At 41.8% G+C, this 21,779-nt stretch overlaps 2 protein-coding genes and 1 pseudogene across 2 annotated transcripts in view; 2 read left to right on the top strand and 1 right to left on the bottom strand.

Annotated features, from left to right (window-relative positions):
* Positions 1–21,779, bottom strand: part of LOC128572303 (zinc finger protein 91-like) — a 351,229-nt gene that overhangs the window by 139,122 nt on the left and 190,328 nt on the right. The window lies entirely within an intron of this gene.
* The window catches only part of LOC128572305 (zinc finger protein 43-like), a 385,702-nt gene that overhangs the window by 302,011 nt on the left and 61,912 nt on the right, over positions 1–21,779 (top strand). The gene's annotated exons all lie outside the window — the stretch shown is intronic.
* On the top strand, positions 17,908–19,542 carry LOC128573070 (glutamate dehydrogenase 1, mitochondrial-like; annotated as a pseudogene).

Raw genomic sequence — 21,779 nt, 5'->3', positions numbered from 1 at the left:
ATAGAGGAAATACTCTACAAATGTCAATGATGTCTCAAAGCCTATAAGTTGTGTTTATATTGCTAGGTAGGGCTAAGAAGGGACGAGAGAAACAGATGGTACTAGAAAATGTTTTCTCCATAATGAGAGTAACAAATTGATCAGAAGGGGCTTCCAAGAAAGACAAGAGAGCATTTGAAGAAGGCTTCCAAAAACTGAGCCGACATTTAATCTACAAAAATGGGTCTCTGAGGAAGAGTGGCCACAAAGTTTAGATATGTCCAAGGCCATAAAAAGGGGTTTTGGGAGCATGCATACAAATAAGGAGCCAGTAGCCTCCAGTGAGCCACTGTTATTAACGTACTAAATATTACACATGCCGGTTCTATGACACTTCAAAAATACCATGACCACTTGGAGAAATTGCCTTACAGATGAGGAAAAGGGTAGGACTAAACAAACAAATAAACAAACAAAAAATCAAGAAAGGGGTAGAACTCTCGATTCTGGAAGTTTTCCCCTTTTCCAAGAAAATTCATGAATATTTCCCTGGCCTCCCATAGCATAGAATTGGGAAATCAGCATAAAAGAAAAAAAATCTTATTGAACCCAGGGGCTTCTCAACTGGAAGGGGAGACAGATTTCTTCTCTGAGTGTGCTGTGCTTTAATAAACTTTGCCATTTTGCATACTTGCATCTACTTAATCTGCTCATTTGTTCCAGTGTCTTCCTGTCAGTACCTATTTCTTGGCACTTGGAACCAAAAAGCAGGGAACACAAATCTCATATCTGGTTTGTGATATGATAATTAGGGGCCAAAATCTGGGAGGAACATATCCATCTTCAGCGAGATAGGGTAAGAGAACAATAGACACTCTGATATTCACTCTGCCTGCTGCATATTACCTATTACTCCTACATCTTTCTTGTTGTCTTTGCTTTCCAAGTAATGTCTCTCCTTAACTTCCCCTGCTCTATCTCCTTTTTCTCTTTTCTTCACCTCCACAATGCACTTTATCCCCCAGTTGGCCCTGATATCCAAAAGCTTAAAAGGAAGCATCAGGATCCAGAAGCAGAATGTTAACCCTGACCTTTAAGGTCTATATAACCAGATTGGGGATGAAGAGACAATGAGAGAAACCCAGGTCAGCAGCAGGCCCCAAGAGCAGAAGGCAGCTTCTCAAATGGTTGGTACCACTATGGAAAAGGTTGTCAGGGGCTGAGTTACTCTAGAGGCTTAGACAAGAAGACACCAGGCCTGAGATTTGGCCTCACAATGAGTGTGGGTCTCTGAAGTAAGAAATGCCTGAGGAATTGGCCTCTGCTGGGACGATGCTGTCACTACTAGAGAGATTCCCTGAGAGTGTCCTTGCCCTCTCCTTGAGACAGGGGATCACACTCACCTTCCAGTCCCTGTGAAATCCCTGAAACAGCACTGATGCTCTGAAACAACTTCAGGCTGATGGACACACTCCAGCTTCAGAACAAGCTCTACTTTTTGATTTTGGGAGCTGTCTCTCTCTGTCACAGTAAACAAACTGATATTCAAAACACCAGAGTGACTCCTCTGCTCTCCCTGGATTTTCAGAGCCTTTGTTTCCCTCTCCTATTGTGTGTTTTAAGAATGGAAGTTAGGCTGGGTGCCTGTAGCACAGTGGTTATGGCACTGGCCACATGCACTGAAGCTGGAGGGTTTGAACCCAGCCCAGGCCAGGTTAAACAACAATGACAACTGCAATAAAAAAACAGCCTGGTGTTGTGATGTGCCCCCGTGATCCCAGCTACTTGAGAGGCTGAGGCAAGAGGATTGCTTGAGTCCAAGAGTTTGAGGTTGCTCTGAGCTGTGCCACCACGGTACTCTAACACGGGTGGCATAGTGAGACTCTGTTTCAAAAAAAATAAGAATGGAAGTTAAAATACAAACCCACATGTACTCCAATATCCCTCTGCTGAGTGGGACATTGTGTCTTTGTTTATTCCTTTTAGTGATTTTCAACTTCCTTAGCTCAATGTTTGGATGAAGTCTTATGGTTTGTTTTGGGTCCTAAATCCTTTAAAAACATACCCTTCCATTCTCAGGCCTTCATTTATTTCTGAGTAACAGAGTCACGCAGTTGCCCTTTGGTTGAGTGCCTTGGTGTCATACCTCACAGCAACCTCAAACTCTTGGACTTGAGCAATTCTCCTGCCTCAGCCTCCTGAGTACCTTGGACTATAGGTATTTGCAGATGGGATCCCCTGAGTGCTTAGGCTTGTCTCAACTTCCTGGGTTGAGCCCTTGGTGGGCTCAAGCAATCCAGCTTCCTCAGCCTTCCAAATTGCTGGCATTACAGGTGTGAAGCACTGTCTGGCTCGCAGGCCTTTAGAACATAAAAAGATTTAACTAGAATGGAATTTTATTTCACAATAGAGATTTAGGGGGAAAAAATCAAGAAGGAACTAGTATGTAGGAGAGAGATGTAAAGAAACTCATGAGTATGAAGACATATGCATGGTTAAGATCATTAAAAGGAAAGAGAATAAATTCATGTAGGACAAAACCCAATGTAAGAACTTTTGTCCCCCCGTTCATTCGAGTTTTGTCCTCTCCTCTTCAGATATCATGTCCTTCACTACTCGTTCTACCACCTTCTCCAGCAATTACCGGTCCCTGGGCTAAGTCCCGGTCCCCAGCTACAGTGTTCGGCCCACCAGCAGCGCAGCCAGCGTCTATGCAGGCACTGGTGAGGCTCTGGCTCCTGGATCTCAGTGTCCCACTCCACCAGCTTCTGGGTTGGCTGGGGTCTGGGGACCTGGCCACATGTATGGCCCAGCATCTGGCTGAAATATGGGGCACCCAGACCAAGAAGGAGACCATGCAAGAACTGAACAATGCCTGGCCTCCTATCTGGACAGAGTGAGGAACCTGGGAACTGATTATCGGAGGCTAGAAAGCAAAATCCAGGTACACCTGGAGAAGAAGGGGCCCCAGGTCAGAGACTGGGCGCATTACTTCAAGATCATGGAGGATCCAAGGGCTCAGATCTTTGCAAATTCTGTGGAAAATGCCCGCATTTCTCCAGATTGATAAGGCCCGTCTTGCTGCTGATGACTTCAGAGTTAAGTATGAGACAGTTCTGGCCATGCACCAATCTGTGAAGAGCAATATCCATGGACTCCTCCAGGTCATTGATGACACCAATGTCACTTGACTGCAGGTGGAGTCAGAGATTGAGGCTCTCAAGGAGGAGCTGCTCTTCATGAAGAAGAACCACGAGGAGGAAGTAAAAGTCCTACAAGCACAAATTGCCAGCTGTGGGTTGACTGTGGAGGTAGATGCTCCCAAATCCCAGGACCTGAGCAAGATCATGGCAGACATGTGGGCCCAGGATGACAAGCTGGCTACAAAGAACCAAGAAGAGGTGGTGTAGACCTGGTCCCATCAGATTGAGGAGAGCACCTCAGTGGTCACTTCACAGTTTGCAGAAGACAGCGCCGTTAAGACAATGCTCACAGAGCTGACGTGTTCAGTCCAGTCCTTGTTGACCCAACTGAACTCCATGAGAAATCAGAAGTTCAGGTTGGAGGACAGCCTCAGGGGGCTACAGGCCCGCAGTGCCATGCAGATGGAGCAAATCAATGGGGTCCTTCTGCATTTGAAGTCAGAGCTGGCACAGATCGGGGAAGAGGGGAAGCACCAGGCCCAGGAGTATGAGGCACTGCTGAACATCAAGGTCAAGCTAGAGGCTGAGAAAGCCACCTACCACTGCTTGGTGGAGGATTTCAACCTTAGTGATGCCCTGGACAGCAGCATCTCCATGAAAACCATCCAAAAGACCACCACCCACAGGATAGTAGACCACAAAGTGGTGTCTGAGACCAATGACACCAAAGTTCTGAGACAGAGGCAGTATAGCATCGTGATGTTATACCAATTAAGAGTTCAGAGGTCACTGGGGGGAAAAAACCAACTTTTATCATAAAGTAAGTCATGATTGGATCAGTGCCTGTAGTTCAGTGGCTAAGGGTGCCAGCCACATACACAAGAGCTGGTGGGTTTGAATCCAGCCCGGGCCTGCCATACAACAATTACAACCACAACCAAAAACTAACAGGGTGTTGTGGCGGGCGCATGTAGTCCCAGCTACTTGGGAGGCTTAGGCAAGAGAATTGCTTAAACCCAAGAGTTTGAGGTTGCTCTGAAGTGTGATGCCATGTCACTATACCCAGGACAACAGCTTGAGACTCTGTCTAAAAAAAAAAAATATGATTTAAGATAGAAATATTGGGATAAACAGAGGGCTTCAGCATGTTAAAGGTGATCTATGTAAGTCATGATAAGATTCATGAAGGTGAATTTGGAAAAAATTTAGTATGTGAACAAGTTGGCCAAACTGAGAAAGAAATATCTAGTTAAAACAAGAAAATGCTTTTTCCTCAGCTTTGAGATTTTGTTTAAAACCTCTTCAGACTTCTTGAGTTTATGTTCCAATTGATAAACAAATTATATCAAATACTCAGCATCAATCTGCCAGTATAGAGTTTAAATAAAGCTGCCTCTCTGTATTATTTCCTGCCTATATGAAGTAGTACTTGTTTAGTTATTGGTGTTGGGATTAAGTTTATTAAACTGTTATCATCACACAAGGTCATCAGTTACTGCTTTAAAACTGAAGTAAGGATATATATATATATAAAATTTATATAACCATCTTTATCTTTCATCTTTGACAACACCTCTTTTCCACAAGTGCCTGTTATTTTCACTCCTTCCTCTGTTTCTTGTATTCACTTGTTACACCTTTTGACTTTCTGTTGCTAAGGTGAGATGACAGAACATATATGTTAAACTACTGAGACACTTAACAGCATTATTTGTCTCTTCTCAGTGTAGACTCTGGAAACACAGGCCTATTTCTGGGTGTGAGACAATCTGGGAACTTCATGCCCTCCTTGCTGACCTGTTTGATTTTGACTTTCTCAATTGAATGAGGTGTTTGCATTTGATTTTTCACCTACTGCATCACTGGTGTTCTTTTTAAAACCTTTTCGTCTTGCTCTGCTCTTGTTTTTAAGTGAAATATGGTTATCCCCCACTCAACATGGGGTGAACAGGCTGTGTTAAACCTCTTCCCTGACTCCCTTATAAAATTGAGGAAGAGAACCCAGACTCCTCTGAGGCTGAAGGAATGAGCAGCTCTTTCACTGTGGCAAAAATCAGGGGAGACAGGCAGGTCATTCTTCAAGATGACTTGGTGATACAAAGGCTACAAAGTGGTATCCAGCCACAGGGAAATATGAAACCCAGGAACTGGGAATAAGAAGGGGTAGCACATTGGATAAAGGAGACCTCCTGCCACTGGGATATGGCCTTGTAATTCTGTGCGGAAAAATGCAGGGCCCAGAGAACTCTGGCCAACTGAGATGGTGACAGAATTGCTTGCAAGAAATGTTTGTCCATGCCTTTAATTTTAGCATTCTGAGAGGCCAAAGTTGGTGGATTGTTTGAGCTCAGGTGTGCAAGACAGCCATTCTTAACTAAAAGTGGAGCAACTAACAAGAAGATTGTTTGGGCCTAAGAGTTTGAGGTGCTGTGAGTTATCATGATGCCACAGCACTCTACTAGGGCCACAGAGTGAAATACTTATCCATGAATCTTCAGTTCCCTGAGATGCCTGCGTGTCCTGTCCCCTTGCAGGGGAGAGACTTACTATCTAAATTAAATTCTCAGATTACCTTTTCTCCAGACAACAACCGCCTTCTGATGATGAAGGTTCCTTCTGAACATGTCTGGTAGCTGATTTTCCAGCATCTGGATGATGAGGACAAAGTTCCATAAAAAATCAACATCCAAGTAAACGTCTCTATCTGGGACAAGAGAACCTATGGGAAGGTCATCAGGAACACCCCAGTGAAGGTTTATATAAAAATCGGAAGCTCAACAACCATAATAGATCAGATCAGTAACTCCTAAATCAATAAGCTTTAATAGACATAGCCCCTTTGATTGACAAATATAAGAGATATGAACCTTTAAAGCTCTGCCAATCTCCACAGAACATGTATTTTTTTCCTATCATCATACTTAGCCTTTTAATAGCACTTTTCACGAATAGCACAAGCGTTTTTGCATTATTTTCTCCTTTACCCTCAATATCCTTGTGAGATAGTGAAGGGAGGAAACAGGGATTTTTTTCTATTTTGCAGATGAGAATATTGGATGTGACATTCAGATCAATGGTTCTCAACTGTAGCAGCATTGAAATCATTAGAAAGTTTTGTTTTGTCTTTGAGACAGAGTCTCAAGTTGTAACTCTGAGTAGAGTGCTGTAGCATCATAGCTCACAGCAACCTCCAACTCTTGGGCTCAAGAGATCCTTTTGCCTCAGTATTTCTATTTTTAGTAGAGATGGGGTCTTGCTTTTCTCAGGCTGGTCTTGAACTCATGAGCTCAAGCAATCTACACTGGAAGGCATGCTGGAGTGGATGAAAGTACAAATCCAAGGGATGAACCCAGAAATCCTTGGGGATGTCATGCTTGTAGCTGAACCTGACCTTTTCTCTAGAAGCCCTTTGCTCTGTCAGATTGGGGTTGACTGTGGCAAATGGCAACTCTTTAGTTCTAAGTTCTTATCTGGCTCATGGATCCTACTATGCTTAATAGAAAAGTGGCTTGAGTACATCAACCAAACAATATTGAGCTGAGAGTGATCTTCAATAGATATGGATATCTAGTTGCATTAAAATAGACAATTATTTTCTTCCTTTTTTTTTTTTGTTGTTGTTGCAATTTTTGCCTGGGGTCAGGTTTGAACCCAACACCTCTGGTATACGGGGCCGGGGCCCTACTCCTTGAGACCCAGCTGCTGCCCAACAGACATTTATTTTCATACCACTTGACTGATTAGTGGAGTGAATGAGAACTGGATTTTGTGAATTAGGATGAATAGAAATTGTGTGGTCAATTCTGCTGAACTGTCTTTTTTTTTTTAATTAAATCATAGCTGTGTACATTATTGCAATCATGGGGTACAATGTGCCGGTTTTATATAAAATTTAAAATATTTTCATCAAACTGGTTAGCATAGCCTTCATGGCATTTTCTTAGTTATTGTGTTCAGACAATTATATTCCACACTTAGTAAATTTAACATGTACCCTTGTAAGATGCACCATAGGTGTGGTCCCACCACCATCCCTCCACACATCATACCCCTCCCCTATCCTCCATTTCTTCTTCTTCATGGGCTATAATTGTTTTCACAATAGGGCAGAGTACATTGGATACTTTTTCTTCCATTCTTGAGATACTTCCCTAAGAAGAATATGTTCCAGCTCCATTCATGTAAACATGAAAGATGTAAAGTCTCCATATTTAAGGCTGCATAATATTCGATGGTGTACATATACCACAATTTATTAATCCAATCATGGGTCGATGGGCCCTTGAGCTTCTTCAGTGACTTACTAATTATGAATTGGGCTGCAATAAACATTCTGGTACAAATATCTTTGTTGTACTGTGATTTTTGGTCTTCTGGATATATACCTAGTAGAGGAATTATAGGATCAAATGGCAGGTCTATTTTTAGATCTTTACGTGATCTCCAAACATCTTTCCAAAAGGAACGTATTAGTTTGCATTCCCACCAGCAGTGTAGAAGTGTTCCCTTTTCTCCACATCCATGCCAACATCTCTGGTTTTGGGATTTTCTGATGAGGGCTAATCTTACTGGAGTTAGATGATATCTCAAAGTGGTTTTGATTTGTATTTCTCTGATGATTAAGGATGATGAGCATTTTTTCATATGTCTGTAGGCCGTGTGCCTGTCTTCTTCAGAGAAGTTTCTCTTCAAGTCCCTTCTCCTCCCTGAGATGAGATCACTTGTTCTTTTCTTGCTAATACATTTGAGTTCTCTGTGGATTCTGGTTATTAAACCTTTGTCAGAGACACAACCTGCAAATATCTTCTCCCATTCTGAGGGCTGTCTGCTTACTTTAATTACTGTGTTCTTGGCTGTGAAGAAGCTTTTTAGTTTGATCAGGTCCCAGTAATGTATTTTTGGTGTTGCTTCAATTACCAGGGGATCTTCCTCATAAAATATTCTACCAGGCCAATTTCTTCAAGTGTTTTCCCTTAACTTTCTTTTAGTATTTTTATACTTTCATGTCTGAAGTTTAAATCTTTAACCCAGTGAGAGTCTATCTTCGTTAATGGTGAAAGGTGTGGGTCCAGTTTCAGTCTTCTACAGGTCACCAGGCAGTTCACCCAGCACCATTTGTTAAATAGAGAATCTTTTCCCCACTGAATGTATTTAATTGGCTTGTCAAACATCAAATAATGGTAAGTACCTGGTTTCATCTCTTGGTTCTCTATTCTGTTTCACACATCTACCAATCTGTTTTTGTGCCGGCACCATGCAGTTTTGCTCACTATCAATTTATAGTATAGTCTGAGGTCTGGTAGCATGATTCCTCCTGCTTTGCTTTTATTTCTGAGTAATGTCTTGGCTATTCGAGGTTTTCTCTGATTCTATGTAAAATGAAATTGTTGGGTTTTTTGTTTTTAGATGTTTAACGTATGACAATGGAGCATTACTAGGGATTGCATTCAAATTGTATATTGCTTCCATCCAGGTTAATACGAAGGATGTAAAGTCTCCAGTTTTTTTAATGGCTGAATAGTATTCCATGGTATACACATACCACAGCTTGTTAATCCATTCCTGGGTTGGTGGGCATTTAGGCTGTTTCCACATTTTGGCGATTGTAAATTGAGCTGCAATAAACAGTCTAGTACAAGTGTCCTTATGATTAAAGGATTTTTTTCCTTCTGGGTAGATGCCCATTAATGGGATTGCAGGATCAAATGGGAGGCCTAGCTTGAGTGCTTTGAGGTTTCTCCATACTTCCTTCCAGAAAGGTTGTACTAGTTTGCAGTCCCACCAGCAGTGGAAGTGGAAGACATTATTCTTAGTAAAGCATCACAAGAATGGAGAAGCATGAATCCTATGTACTCAATTTTGATATGAGGACAATTAATGACAATTAAGGTTATGGGGGGGAAGCAGAAAGAGAGACGGAGGGAGGGGGGTGGGGCCTTGGTGTGTGTCACACTTTATGGGAGCAAGACATGATTGCAAGAGGAACTTTACCTAACAATTGCAATCAGTGTAACCTGGCTTATTGTACCCTCAATGAATCCCCAACAATAAAAAAAAAAAAAAGGTGAAAAAAAATTGTATATTGCTTTGGGCAATATGGACATTTTAACAATGTTGATTCTTCCCAGCCATGAGCATGGTATGTTTTTCCATTTGTTAACATCTTCAGCTATTTTTTTTCTTAAGATTTTCATAGTTCTATTTATAGAGATCTTTCACATTCTTTGTTAGGTAAACTGCTAAATATTTCATCTTCTTTGGCACTACTGTGAATGGAGTAGTTGACATGACTGTTTTTTCCAGCTTGACTATTGTTGGTATATGTAAAGGCTACAGATTTATGGTGTTGATTTTGTAACCTGAGACACTGCTGTATTCCCTGATCACTTCTGAGAGTTTTGTAGTAGAATACCTGGTGTATTCCAGATATACAATCATATCATCTGTGAAAAGTGAAATTTTGATCTCTTCTGACCCTATATGGATACCCTTGATCGTCTTTTCTTCCTTAAGTCGATGGCTAAGACTTCCATTACAATGTTGAAAAGCAGTGGAGACAATGGTCAGCCTTGCCTGATTCCTGATCTGAGTGGAAATGATTTCAATTTCACTCCATTCAATATGATGTTGGCTGTGAGTTTGCTGTAGATGGCCTCTATCAGTTTAAGAAATGCTCCTTCTATACCAATTTTCTTAAGTGTTCTGATCATGAAAGGATGCTGGATATTATCAAAAGCTTTTTATGCATCAATTGAGAGAATCATATTATCTTTGCTTTTTAACTTGTTTATGTGATGAATTATATTTATAGATTTTCATATATTGAACCAGCCTTGAGACCCTAGGATGAAAACAACTTGGTCATGGTGTATAAATTGTTTGATGTGTTGCTGGATTTTGTTTGCTAGGATCTTGTTGAACATTTTTGCATCAATCTTCATTAGTGATATTGGTCTATAATTTTCTTTTCTTGTTGGGTCTTTTCCTGGTTTGGGGATCAAGGTGATGTTTGCTTCATAGAATGTGTTGGGTAGTATTCCTTCTGTTTCTATATTTTTGAAAACGTTGTGTAATATAGGTAGCAGTTTCTTTTGAAAGGTTTGGTAGAATTCTGATGTGAAGCCATCTGGTCCTTGGCTTTTCTTTTTAGGGAGATTTTGTATAGTTCATGCTATTTCGAAACTTGATATAGGCCTGTTCAACATTTCCACTTCATTCTGGCTAAGTCTATGAATGTAGTGTGCTTCCAAGTATTGATCTATTTCCTTCAAATTTTCATATTTCTGAGAACAGAGTTTCTTGTAATATTCATTAAGGATTTTTCAAATTTCTGAGGAGTCTGTTGTTATATCATCTTTGCCATTTCTGATTCCACTCTTTTCTTCCTTGTTAGGTTAACCAAAGTTTTATTTATTTTATTGACCTCTCCAAAAAACCAACTTTTAGATTTATTGATCTGTTGTGTAATCCTTCTGTTTTCAATTTCATTTAATTCTGCTCTAATTTTGGTTATTTCCTTTCTTCTGCTGCGTTTGGGATTGGAATGTTCTTCCTTTTCCAGTTGCTTGAGATTTCCCATAAAGTTGATAACTTTCTCTCTTTCCTTTCTTTTGAGGAAGGCCTGTAGTGCTAAAAATTTCCCTCGTAGAACTGCCTTTGTGGTATCCCAGAGGTTCTGTTTTCATTATCATTTTGTTTCAAAAAATTGGTAATTTCCTTCTTAATCTTGTCTATGACCCAGCTATCATTCAGCATAAGGTTATTTCGTTTCCAGGTTTTGTATGAGTTTGCAGATTCCTGTTGTTACTGAGTTCAACTTTAATTCCATGATGGTCTGAGAAGATGCAAGGAATAATTTCTATTCTTTTAAATTGCTGAGGTTAGACTTGTGACCTAAGTTATGACCAATTTTGGAGTATGTTCCATGGGCTGATGAGAATAATGTGTATTCATTTTTGTTATGATCAAATGTTGTATAGATGTCTATTAAATCCAGTTGTTGAAGGGTTAAGTTTAAGGCTAAAATTTCTTTGCTTAGCTTCTTATTGGAGGATCTATCCAACAATGCCATGGAGGATTAAAATATCTGACTATTATGGAGTTGAAGGAAATCAAATTGCTCACGTCTGTTAGAGTCTCTCTTATAAATTGAGGTGCATTCTGGTTGGGTGCATAAATGTTAATAATTGAAATCTCATCATATTGAGGGTTACCCTTAAAAAATATTAAGTGACCATTCTTATCCTTCCTTACTTTTGTTGGTTTAAAGCCTATTGTATCTGCAAATAAAATTGCAACACCTGCTTTTTTCCGATTTCCATTTGCCTGAAATATGGATGACCATCCCTTCACCCTGAGTCTTTATTTATCTTTTAAGGTAGGATGAGATTCTTGTACGCAGCAGATATCTGGCCTGATTTTTTGTATCCAGTCAGCCAACCTGTGCCTCTTTAGAGGACAATTTTAACCATACACATTAATTGTTAATACTGATAAGCCTGGTAGAATTTGGGGTATTGAGTTATTTGAAATATAAGTGGATATTTTTAATCATTTCAGCACTGTGGAATTTGGAATTTGATCAAAAATTTTTGAATGAGTTTAGTTTTTTGGTGGAGGATTGTGCTGGTCCTTATGGAGGATAGGTCTAAGGATATCCTGGAGAGCTGGTTTAGTTATGGCAAATTTCTTCAACATATGAATGTTGTTAAAGTATTTAATTTCTCCATCATAAATAAAACTCAGCTTGGCTGGAAACAGGATCCTGGGTTGAAAGTCATTTTGTTTGAGGAGATTAAAGTTCGATGACCACCCTTTTCTAGCTTGAAAGATTTCATCAGAGAAATCTGCAGTCATTCTAATATTCTTCCCCTTGAGGTTATGGTTTTCTTCTCTCTGGCTGTTTACAGAATTTTCTCCTTCATATTAACTTTGGTGAAGTTAATTATAATGTGTCTGGCAGATACCTTATTCAGGTTGAGTTGTGCTGGTGTTCTGAAATAGTCTGCTATGTGAATTTCAGAATCTCTTGGCATGTCTGGGAAGCTTTCCTTCATTATCTCATGAAGTGGAGCTTCTGGGCCTTTCAAAGTAACCTCATTGCTTTCAGGAATTCCTATTAGGAGAATATTAGTTTCCTTTGAATTATCCCAGAAATCTCTGAGAGAATAATCCCTTTTGGCTCTCCTCTTTCTCCTTGAGAATTTGAGAGCATTCAAAAGCTTTTTCTTCATTGTCAAAAATCCTTTCTTCTGCCTGCTCCATTCTGTTGCTGAGTGATTCTACTCTATTTCTCAGATCTTTGAGAGCTGTGAGTTCCTGTCTCAATGTGTCAAAATCTTTGGTGATTTTGTCTTTGAATTCATTGAATTCTTGAGACAACTTTTGAAATGCTCCTTGAATGTCTAATTCCAAATTTACCTCCATTCTATTAACCTCATTTGCAATCCAAATTCTGAATTTGATTTCTGACATCTCGGCCATTTGTTTATGAATGGAATCTTCTGGTTTATCCACCATGTCGTTCATTGGAGGAGTCTATCTAGTCTGGTTATTCATGTTACCGGAATTTTTCCGCTGATTCCACCCCATGATTATTTTATACCATTTGGCTAGATAAGCAGATAAGGTGAAGTTGAGTTGGGGACTCCTGGAGTAGAGATTAACTAGCCTTTTGCCCCAGAACTGGGACTGGTGTCTGTACTTTTTCCCTTAGAGTTTTGCAAAGAACCCTAATAATGATACAGCCTGAGACACTGGGGATCTGCTTTGTGTGGTGGGGCTAAGTGGCTCTGTCTTGTTTTCAGCTGGTCTCTGTCTTACCCCAGTGAATCAGTTACTCTGAGTTGAAGACTCAGTTGTGGAGAAGTACCAGCAATTAAGTAACCTCACACACCACAGGCAACAACTAGAGGACGAAAATTGAACCTTCCCACAACCAAACACCCAGGGTACCACTTTGTATAGTCCTTGGGTGATTGGCTCAGTTCAAGAGATCCAAACCAATTGTCCCAGTCAGCACCTGGTCTCAAGTGGGAGAGTTCAAAAGGTCTCCGGCAACTATATAGCAGGGGTCTGCTGGCAGCTCTAGTATGACTTGCTCTGGTGCTCCATGGAATCAGAAGGACCCACCCAGCAAATGAATCAGTCTTGGAATGTTGATGCCTCCTTCTCCTCCTTGCACCTCTTTCACACCCAGTCCCTGGCAACCATACAGGGCTGTGACCCAGTTCTCTCCAATGAGCTGATGCTCCAGGAGGTTGTGCCTGCCTGAGTTACAGGGAGGGCTATGTCTCCTCATCCAGGCTGCACAGTCTGCCACCATCCAGCAGGGGGAGCTGAAGCCTGACAACTTAGGGTGCTTAATGGAAGCTGGGATGGTTCACTCAGTTCTAGCCCTGCCCCTGATTGATGTTTGTGACAATTATATTTTCGCAGAATTTATGTTTCTGTTTCAGCTATATTCCCCTGCAGACCAGGCACTGTTTGAGTTCATAGAAACTGCGACTCAGCCCCGATCTGTGCCACTGCCCAGAGCTGACATGTCTGTCTCTGCTGCACTCTGTGTTGGAGTGGGCACAGTTAGACCTCACACTGAGCTCTCAGTTCCTGCCTCTCCTCACCTGCATTTGTCTCAGCTATCATCCCCTGGGGGTCAGGTGCTTCTCAGGCTCACTAAAGCAGTCCTTCTGACTCAGCCCTGCCCTGGGAGTGTGCCATGTCAGCATGTGCATATTCTACTCTCTGTCCCCACTGTGCCCTGCCCAGGCAGGTACTGCCTCAGGCATACTCTTTGCTCACAGGGCCTGCATGTCCATCTCAGATCTGTTCTACCAGTGGCTGCCACCAGAGAAGATGCCTGGCTTTCTCTTGTTGCTGAGAGAGGCAGGGAGTGTCTCTCCAAAATATACCCAGAGGTGTAAGCCCTATTGTTCCTGCTGCTGCTGCTCTGTGCCACAAGGCAATGCCTCTCCCTCTCCCATATGGTTCCTCCAGTCCACCGTCTTCTCTTTAAACCTGTGCTGCAGAATCAGCACAGACCTGCAAGAGCCCATGCCTTGTCCACACCTCTCGAGAAAATGCCCAAGAATCTGGACTCCATGGAGGACAGGCTTCCAAACCTTGGGGTGAGAGGGGTTCAGAATTGCAGGTACAGAATGTATACAGTTTTATATAGTTTTATGCCTGGTGGGAGAGTGCCATGGCACACTAGTAGTGGAAAGAGTTCTGGTTTTTAGAGGGTCTCTCCTGTGGCATAAAATAGGAGGATATCTGAACTCTGCTCTCTTGTTAGTAGAAAGTATACTGTGAGCCATTCTCATGGGGGAGGGGACTCCTGTTCACTTAGCGATGGATTTTGCACCTATTGTTTGTTTCCTTGGGCTCGCACCTCATTTCAGCAAAGTTGATGTGCATTTTTCAACTTTCTGTCTTGGCTCAGCTCCAAACCCTCAGCTTACTTGCTAACTTCTGTCATTTAACTCTACTTCTGGACAAGAGCTTCTGGAAAGCTGTCTCCAGTTGGCAAACTTTTCTTCACCTTCCTGCTGAACTGTCTTAATGTAAAAGACCATTTACTACATGCTGTGTAGAAAATTCAGTCTCAATGAACTTTCAGTTCCAAATTTTAGCAGTTGACACAAAATACACTATTAAACTGTGTATCAATAACTATAGAAATATACACATGTTTAATAAGGACATTCTAGTATAAGGGTCTTCAAAAGCATCTTCATTTAAAGATTCAGAGGCTCACATTACAAAAGCGAGATTTGGTTCAAGTTCTGCCTCCTAATACATTGACACCAAACACCATGAGACACAGGAGTAGAGCTCACATACATGTCCCCTTCACAGACACAGAACTGGACTGTGCACATGGCCTGGGTGTTGTAAAGGCTCTGTGTTCAATTGTGCTAAAGGACAGGCAAGAAGTAGTTGGTCCCCAAGCCGCTCTTCTAGCCAGACCACAGGGTGGTATGTTGTCCTTTAAACCTCAGTGATGGATTTTAAAAGGCCCAGTGAGTCTTCAAGATCTAAGTTGGCAGACATTTTGCAGCCCCTGCTGGATTTTGCTTTGTGCCACCAGGCCCTGCCCTGGAACCCTGGTGATGCTGCAGGTTTATCACCCCAAACCAACAGCGTCCTTCAGAAGGTCCCAGCCAGGTCAGCCATGGTCCCTCCCGAAAGGCTCAGGGGAAGCATATCAGGCTCCCTCCTCCTCAACCACCACCTCTTTCTTAGTGTTCGAGGAATAAATAAAGGATACAGCAGGGTTTCAATGGGGGAAAAATGAAATGCTGGCAAACAGGAAAGGGCATTGGCCACCACTTGTTTTCTACAAAGTCAGTGCAAAAGGCAGTTGTCCTGGTGCTCAGTCTCCAAAGTGGGGGAAGAGAGACCCCAATATTAAATTTAGGAGCTGCCTTCCTCCTCTCTGGGACATTTTTTTTAGTTGACAAGGGCCCCAAACTACAACAAAAGTCTCTGCAGTCTGGTCAGGGAAGGCAAGGGAGACAAAAAGAGATGGCTGGTTTGATCTCTTTGACCTCTGTGGTGCAGAGTCTTAAACTGAGCAAATCTGTAGGAGCTGAAAATAAACTTGAATCCATTCACAGAAAAAAAAAAAAGAACTGAGATGGAAGAAACAATAAAATATCTCCCAATGAAAGCATGATGTAATCCAGATGGCTTCACAGCAGAATTCTATCAAATCTTCAAAGAAGAGCATACACCCATACTGCACAAATTATTCCCCAAAAAATGAGAAGGAAGGAATCTTTCCTAACACATTTCATGAATCAAACTTCACCCTGATACCAAAATGAGGGAAATACACAACTACAAAGGAGAACTTCAGACCAATTTCACTAATGAGTATAAATGCAAAAATTATCAATGTAACCAATACGCAGCTCCTGTCATTCAGTGGGTAGGGCCCAGGCCATATACACAGAGGCTGGTGGGTTTGAACCCAGCCTGAGCCAGCTAAAAATCAACAATGACAACTGCAACAACAACAAAACAAAAACAGCCAGGCATTGTGGCGGGAGCCTGGGGTCCCAGCTACTTGGTAGGCTGAGGCAAATGAATCACTGAAGCCCAAGAGGTAGAGGTTGCTGGGAGCTGTTACATCATGACACTTTATCCAGGGCGACAGCTTGAGACTATCTCAGAAAAAAAAAAAATTGAGCAGCACCTGTGGCTCAGTGGGTAGGGCTCCGGCCCCATATACTGAGGGTGGTGGGTTCAAACATGGTCCCGTCCAGACTGCAACAAGAAAATAGCAAGGCGCTGTGGCAGGCACCTGTAGTCCCAGCTACTTGGAAGGCTGAGGCAAGAGAATTGCCTAAGCCCAGGAGTTGGAGGTTGCTGTGAGCTGTGTGTTGCCACAGCACTGTACTGAAGGCGATAAAGTGAGACTATGTCTCTAAAAAAAAAAAAAATTCGGATCTGCACTGCAACTGTGGTTCAAGTGGCTAAGGCTCCAGGCAAATACACTGAGCTGGCTGGTTGGAATTCAGCCCGGCCCGCCAAACAACAATGACAGTGCAACCAAAAAATAGCCGGGTGTTGTGGTGGGCATCTGTAATCCCAGCTACTTGGGAGGCGGAGGCAGGAGACTCACTTGAGCCCAGGAGTTGGAGGTTGCTGTGAGCTGTGATGGCAGGGCACTCTACCCAGGGTGACAGCTTGAGGCTCTGTCTCAAAAAAAAAAAAAAAAAAAAAATCCTAGCCAATAGATTGCAGCTACACATTAAAAAAAGAATTCATCATGATCAAGTAGGTGTCGTCTCAGAGACCAAGGCTGGTTGAACATGTACAAGTTCACAAAGGCAATTCAACGTATCAACAGGAGCAAAAACAAAGACTATTTGATTCTCTCAATTGATGCAGAAAAAGCATTTGATAAAAGTCAGTATCCTTTTGTAATGAGCACACTTAAGAATATAGGCATAGGCGGCACATTTCTTTTTTCTTTTCTTTCTTTTTTTATTTTATTTCATTTTATTTTATTTTTTTGGAGACAGAGTCTCAATTTACCACACTAGGTAGAGTGCTGTGGTGTCACAGCTCATAGCAACTTCAAACTCTTGAGCTTAGGGGATTCTCTTACCTCAGCCTCCCAAGTAGCTGGGACTAGAGGCGCTCTCCACCTTATCTGTCTATTTTTATTTTTTATTATTTTGTTGTAGTTGTCGTTGTTGGATAGGACCCCTGGATTAGAACCCCCAGCTCCAGTGTATGTGGCTGGCACCCTAGCCACTGAGCTACAGGTACTGGGCCACGTGGCACCTTTCTTAAACTGTTCTAAGCCATCTATGACAAACCCATAGCTAATATAATCCTGAAATGGAGTAAAGCTGAAAGCTTTTCCACTTAGAACTGGAACCAGACAAGGTTGTCCTCTGTCACCTTTACTATTCACCACAGTGCTGGAAGTTCAAGCCAATACAACCAGGCAAGAGAAGAAAATAAAGGGCATTCAACTGGGCGCAGAGGAGGTAACTTCTCGCTCTTTGCTGATGTTGTGATCTCGTATTTAGAGAACCTAAAAGACTCAACCGGAAGACTTTTGGAAGGATCAAGAAATACAATAATTTCTGAAGATATAATATTAACGTCCACAAATCAGTAGCTTTTGTATATGCCAATAACAGCCAAGATGAGAGGCTAATCAAGGACACAATTCACTTTACAGTAGCTTAAATAAATGAGCTCCCTCCTCGCGGGGACTCCCAGGGCACTTCTGTGGCCCGCGCGCACCTCGCCTCCATTCACCACCATGTACTGCTACCTGGGCCAAGCTCTGCTGTGGTTTCCGACCCGGCCGGCCGCCCTGGGCTTGGAAGCCAAGGACTCAGCCCAGCTGCTGGGCCGGCCTGCGGGCAGCCCACTGCTGCCCCAGAGCCCGGGCTACTGCTGGCTGCCTGATGCCATTACAGCCAGGCAGTGGCTGTCGGCGAGGATGATACTAACTTCTTTAATGGTGGAGGGCTTCTTTGACTGCATCGTGGAGGACCTGAAGACCCGGGAAAGCAAGAAGCAGAAATGGAACTGGGTGCGCGCATCCTGCGGATCGTCAAGCCTTGTAACCATGTGCTGAGCCTCTCCTTCCCTATCCAGCGCTACGACGGCTCCTGGGTGGTCATCGACGGCTACCGGGCCTAGCACAGCCAGCACCACACGCCGTGCAAGGGAGGTATTCGTTACAGCACTGATGTGAGTGTAGATGAATTAAAAGTTTTGGCTTCTCCGATGACATGCAAGTGTACAGTAGCTGATGTATCATTTCAGGGTGGTAAACCCGGTGTTAAGGTTAGTCCCAAGAGCTATACAGATAATGAACTGGAAAAGATCACAAGGATTTTCATCATGGAGCTAGCAAAGAAAGGTTTTATTGGTCCTGACATTGTTGTGCCTACCCCAGATATGATCACAAGCGAGCGGGAGATGTCCTGGATTGCTGACACTTATGCCAGCACCAGGGGGCACTATGACATTACTACGCATACCTGTGTTACTGGTAAACCTATCAGTCAAGGAGGTATCCCTGGGTGAATCTCTGGTACTGGCCGTGGTGTTTTCCATGGGATTGAAAATTTCATCAATGAAGCTTCTTACATGAGCATCTGAGGAATGACACCAGGGTTTGGAGATAAAACATTTGTTGTTCAGGAATTTGGTAATGTGGGCCTGCACTCTATGAGATATTTACATCGTTTTGGTACTAAATGTGTTGGTGTTGATGAATCTGAGGGGAGTATATGGAATCCAGATGGTATTTACCCAAAGAAACTAGAAGACGTCAAATTGCAACATGGGTTCATTATGGGATTCCCCAAGGCAAAGCCCTGTGAAGGAAGTATCTTGGAAGCTGACTCTGACACACTCATCCCTGCTGCTAGCAAGAAGCAGTTGACCAAATCCAATGTACCCAGAGTGAAAGCCAAGATCATTGCTGAAGGTGCGAATGAGCCAACAACTCCAGAAGCTGATAAGAACTTCCTGAAGAGGAACATTATGGTTATTCCAGATCTCTACTTGAATGCTAGAGGAGTGACAGTGTCTTACTTTGAGTGGTTGAAGAATCATGTCAGCTATGGCCGTTTGACCTTCAAATATGAAAGGGATTCTAATAACCATTTGCTTATGTCTGCTCAAGAGAGTTTAGAAAGAAAATTTGGAAAGCTCCGTGGAACTATCTCCATGGTACCTGTAGCAGAGTTCCAACACAGGATATCGGGGTGCCTCTGAGAAAGACATAGTGCACTCTGGCTTGGCCTACACATTGGAGCATTCTGCCAGGCAAATTATGTTCACAGCCATGAAGTATAACCTGAGGTTGGACCTGAGAACAGCTGCCTATGTCAACGCCATTGAGAAAGTCTTCAAAGTGAGGCTGGTAACCTTCACATAGGTGGATCATGCCTCACTTCCTCACTACCCTCTTCACCTATAACTTCTGCAGACCTATCACAAGTTTACATGTAACCACAAAAATCCCTTTCTCTCTCTTTAGATAATGGACACCATTCTCAAAAAGTCAAACCAAATCAGCCCCTTAAGAAAAAAGAAATTAATATTAGGGAATCGTGTATAATCTGATGAGTGTGAAAGTGTATGTCACATACAGAGAGCCATTTTAGGTATTTTTTCTTTAAATTAAATTTCTCACTCTGGCTCTTCCCAACAGTCAGTGAGGTTGCCAGGGAAAGCACGGTCAAGAGCAGTCAGTTACTTGCTTCTTTTGCTCTGAACAAGTCTGGGATGCACTGTAATTTTAACACATTTAAGAAGTAGGTATGTGACGGTTTCAAGAGGTGGCATGGTCCTCAAATGAGTTATTGGTATTTTACATCAGCAAAATAACTCAATTTTACAGATTGCAAACAAAAAGATAGCTATTTTTATTTATGCATTTTATTCTTTTAGAATAAGTACATGCTGCTATAATAAAATTGCCTTTAATTACTTAAGAAACCTAACCTTGACTCAAGCAGTGAATGCCTATAAACATAATAAATGAAAAAAGCTAGTATTTTTATATCATAAAACAGTATCATTTATGGTTCTCAGTCACGTATTGTTATCCAGCTAAAACAAAAAGTCCTGTGAAGAACTAAGTTATCTTCATACCTGTAAGTGATGGAGGCTATTTTTGTTAAGACTGGCAGAATTTGCTAACTATAATTATGACACATAGTCCAAAGAATGCAATAACCTCCTTATCATGTTCATTGATGTTTCTCTTTTGAAGATGCATTGTCTTCACTAATTGAATAGTTATTCAAGTAGAAAATCCCAGGAAAATTCCACTTGGGCTCCACTGTTTGAAGTCTGGCTGACTCTGAGCATTGCCAATGGCCCCTTCTTGGCCTACCTTACATTCTCTCCTTTAGAGACTTTGCATTCTGCAACCAGCTTTGTTAACAGTGAGCTGAAAACAACCTTGGGTTGAGTGTTTTTTTGGGGAGTTACTTGGCCAGAGCCTTTTGAATAATAGTGTCCCAGTGAAGTGCTAGATAATATATGCTTAAGAATGAGCTTTTTTTTTTTTTAACTATAATAACTACATTCAGAAATTTCTAACTACTCTGTAACTTCATGACTTAACCTGGTGATAAAGGCAGTTAGAAAAGCCTACCTTTTCCTAAAAAAGAAAGAAAGAACTAGGAATATACTAACCAAAGAGGAAGAAGACTCCTACAAAGAAAATTACAAAACCATAAGAAAAGAAACAGCATATGATATATATATATATATACATACATATGTGTGTGTGTGTGTGTGTGTGTGTATATATATATCTTTTTTCTTTCTCAGACAGAGTTTTACTCTGTCACCCTGAATAGAGTGCTGTGGTGTCACAGCTCACAGCAACCTCCAATTCCTGGGCGTATGCAATTCCTTGCCTCAGCCTCCTGAGCAGGTGGGACTACAGGTGCCCACCACAACGCCTGGCTATTTTTTGTTGCAGTATGGTCAGGGCCGGGTTTGAACCCACCACCTTCGGTATAGGGGGCCAGTGCCCTAATCAATGAGTCACAGGCACCACCCAAAACAACAGAAGATATTAACAAATAGGAGAACATACCATGCTCTTGGCTGGGAAGCATCATTATTATCAAAATGTCTATACTTTCCAAAGCAATCTACAGATTCAATGCAATCCCCATAAAAATACCATCATCATAGTTTCAAGATTTGGAAAAGATCATTCTTTGTTTTGTATGGAACCAGAAAAAGGCAATTCTTAGTAATAAAAACAAACCCCGGGTTATCACCCTACCAGACTTTAGGTTATACTACAAGTCCATAGTGATAATATAAACATGGTATTGGCACAAAAATAGAGGCATTGACATTTGAAACCGAATAGAAAACCATAAGATGAAACTAACATCTTATAGTCACCTGATATTTGATAAACTAAATAGGAACATACACTGAGGAAAATGATGCCTAGTCAATAAATAGTGTTGGGAGAACTGTATAACCATATGTAAGAGATTGAAACTGGACCCGCACTTGTCACCACTTACAAAAATTCCTTCAAGATGAAGACTTCCATGGCAATTGCAACAACAACAAAAATAAACAAATGGGACTTAATTAAACTGAAACACTTCTATACACCTAAGGAAACAACAAACA

Source organism: Nycticebus coucang, chromosome 20 (assembly GCF_027406575.1).
Source record: "Nycticebus coucang isolate mNycCou1 chromosome 20, mNycCou1.pri, whole genome shotgun sequence".
Taxonomy (NCBI): Eukaryota; Metazoa; Chordata; class Mammalia; order Primates; family Lorisidae; genus Nycticebus; species Nycticebus coucang.
This window is presented reverse-complemented; position numbering and strand designations above follow the sequence as displayed.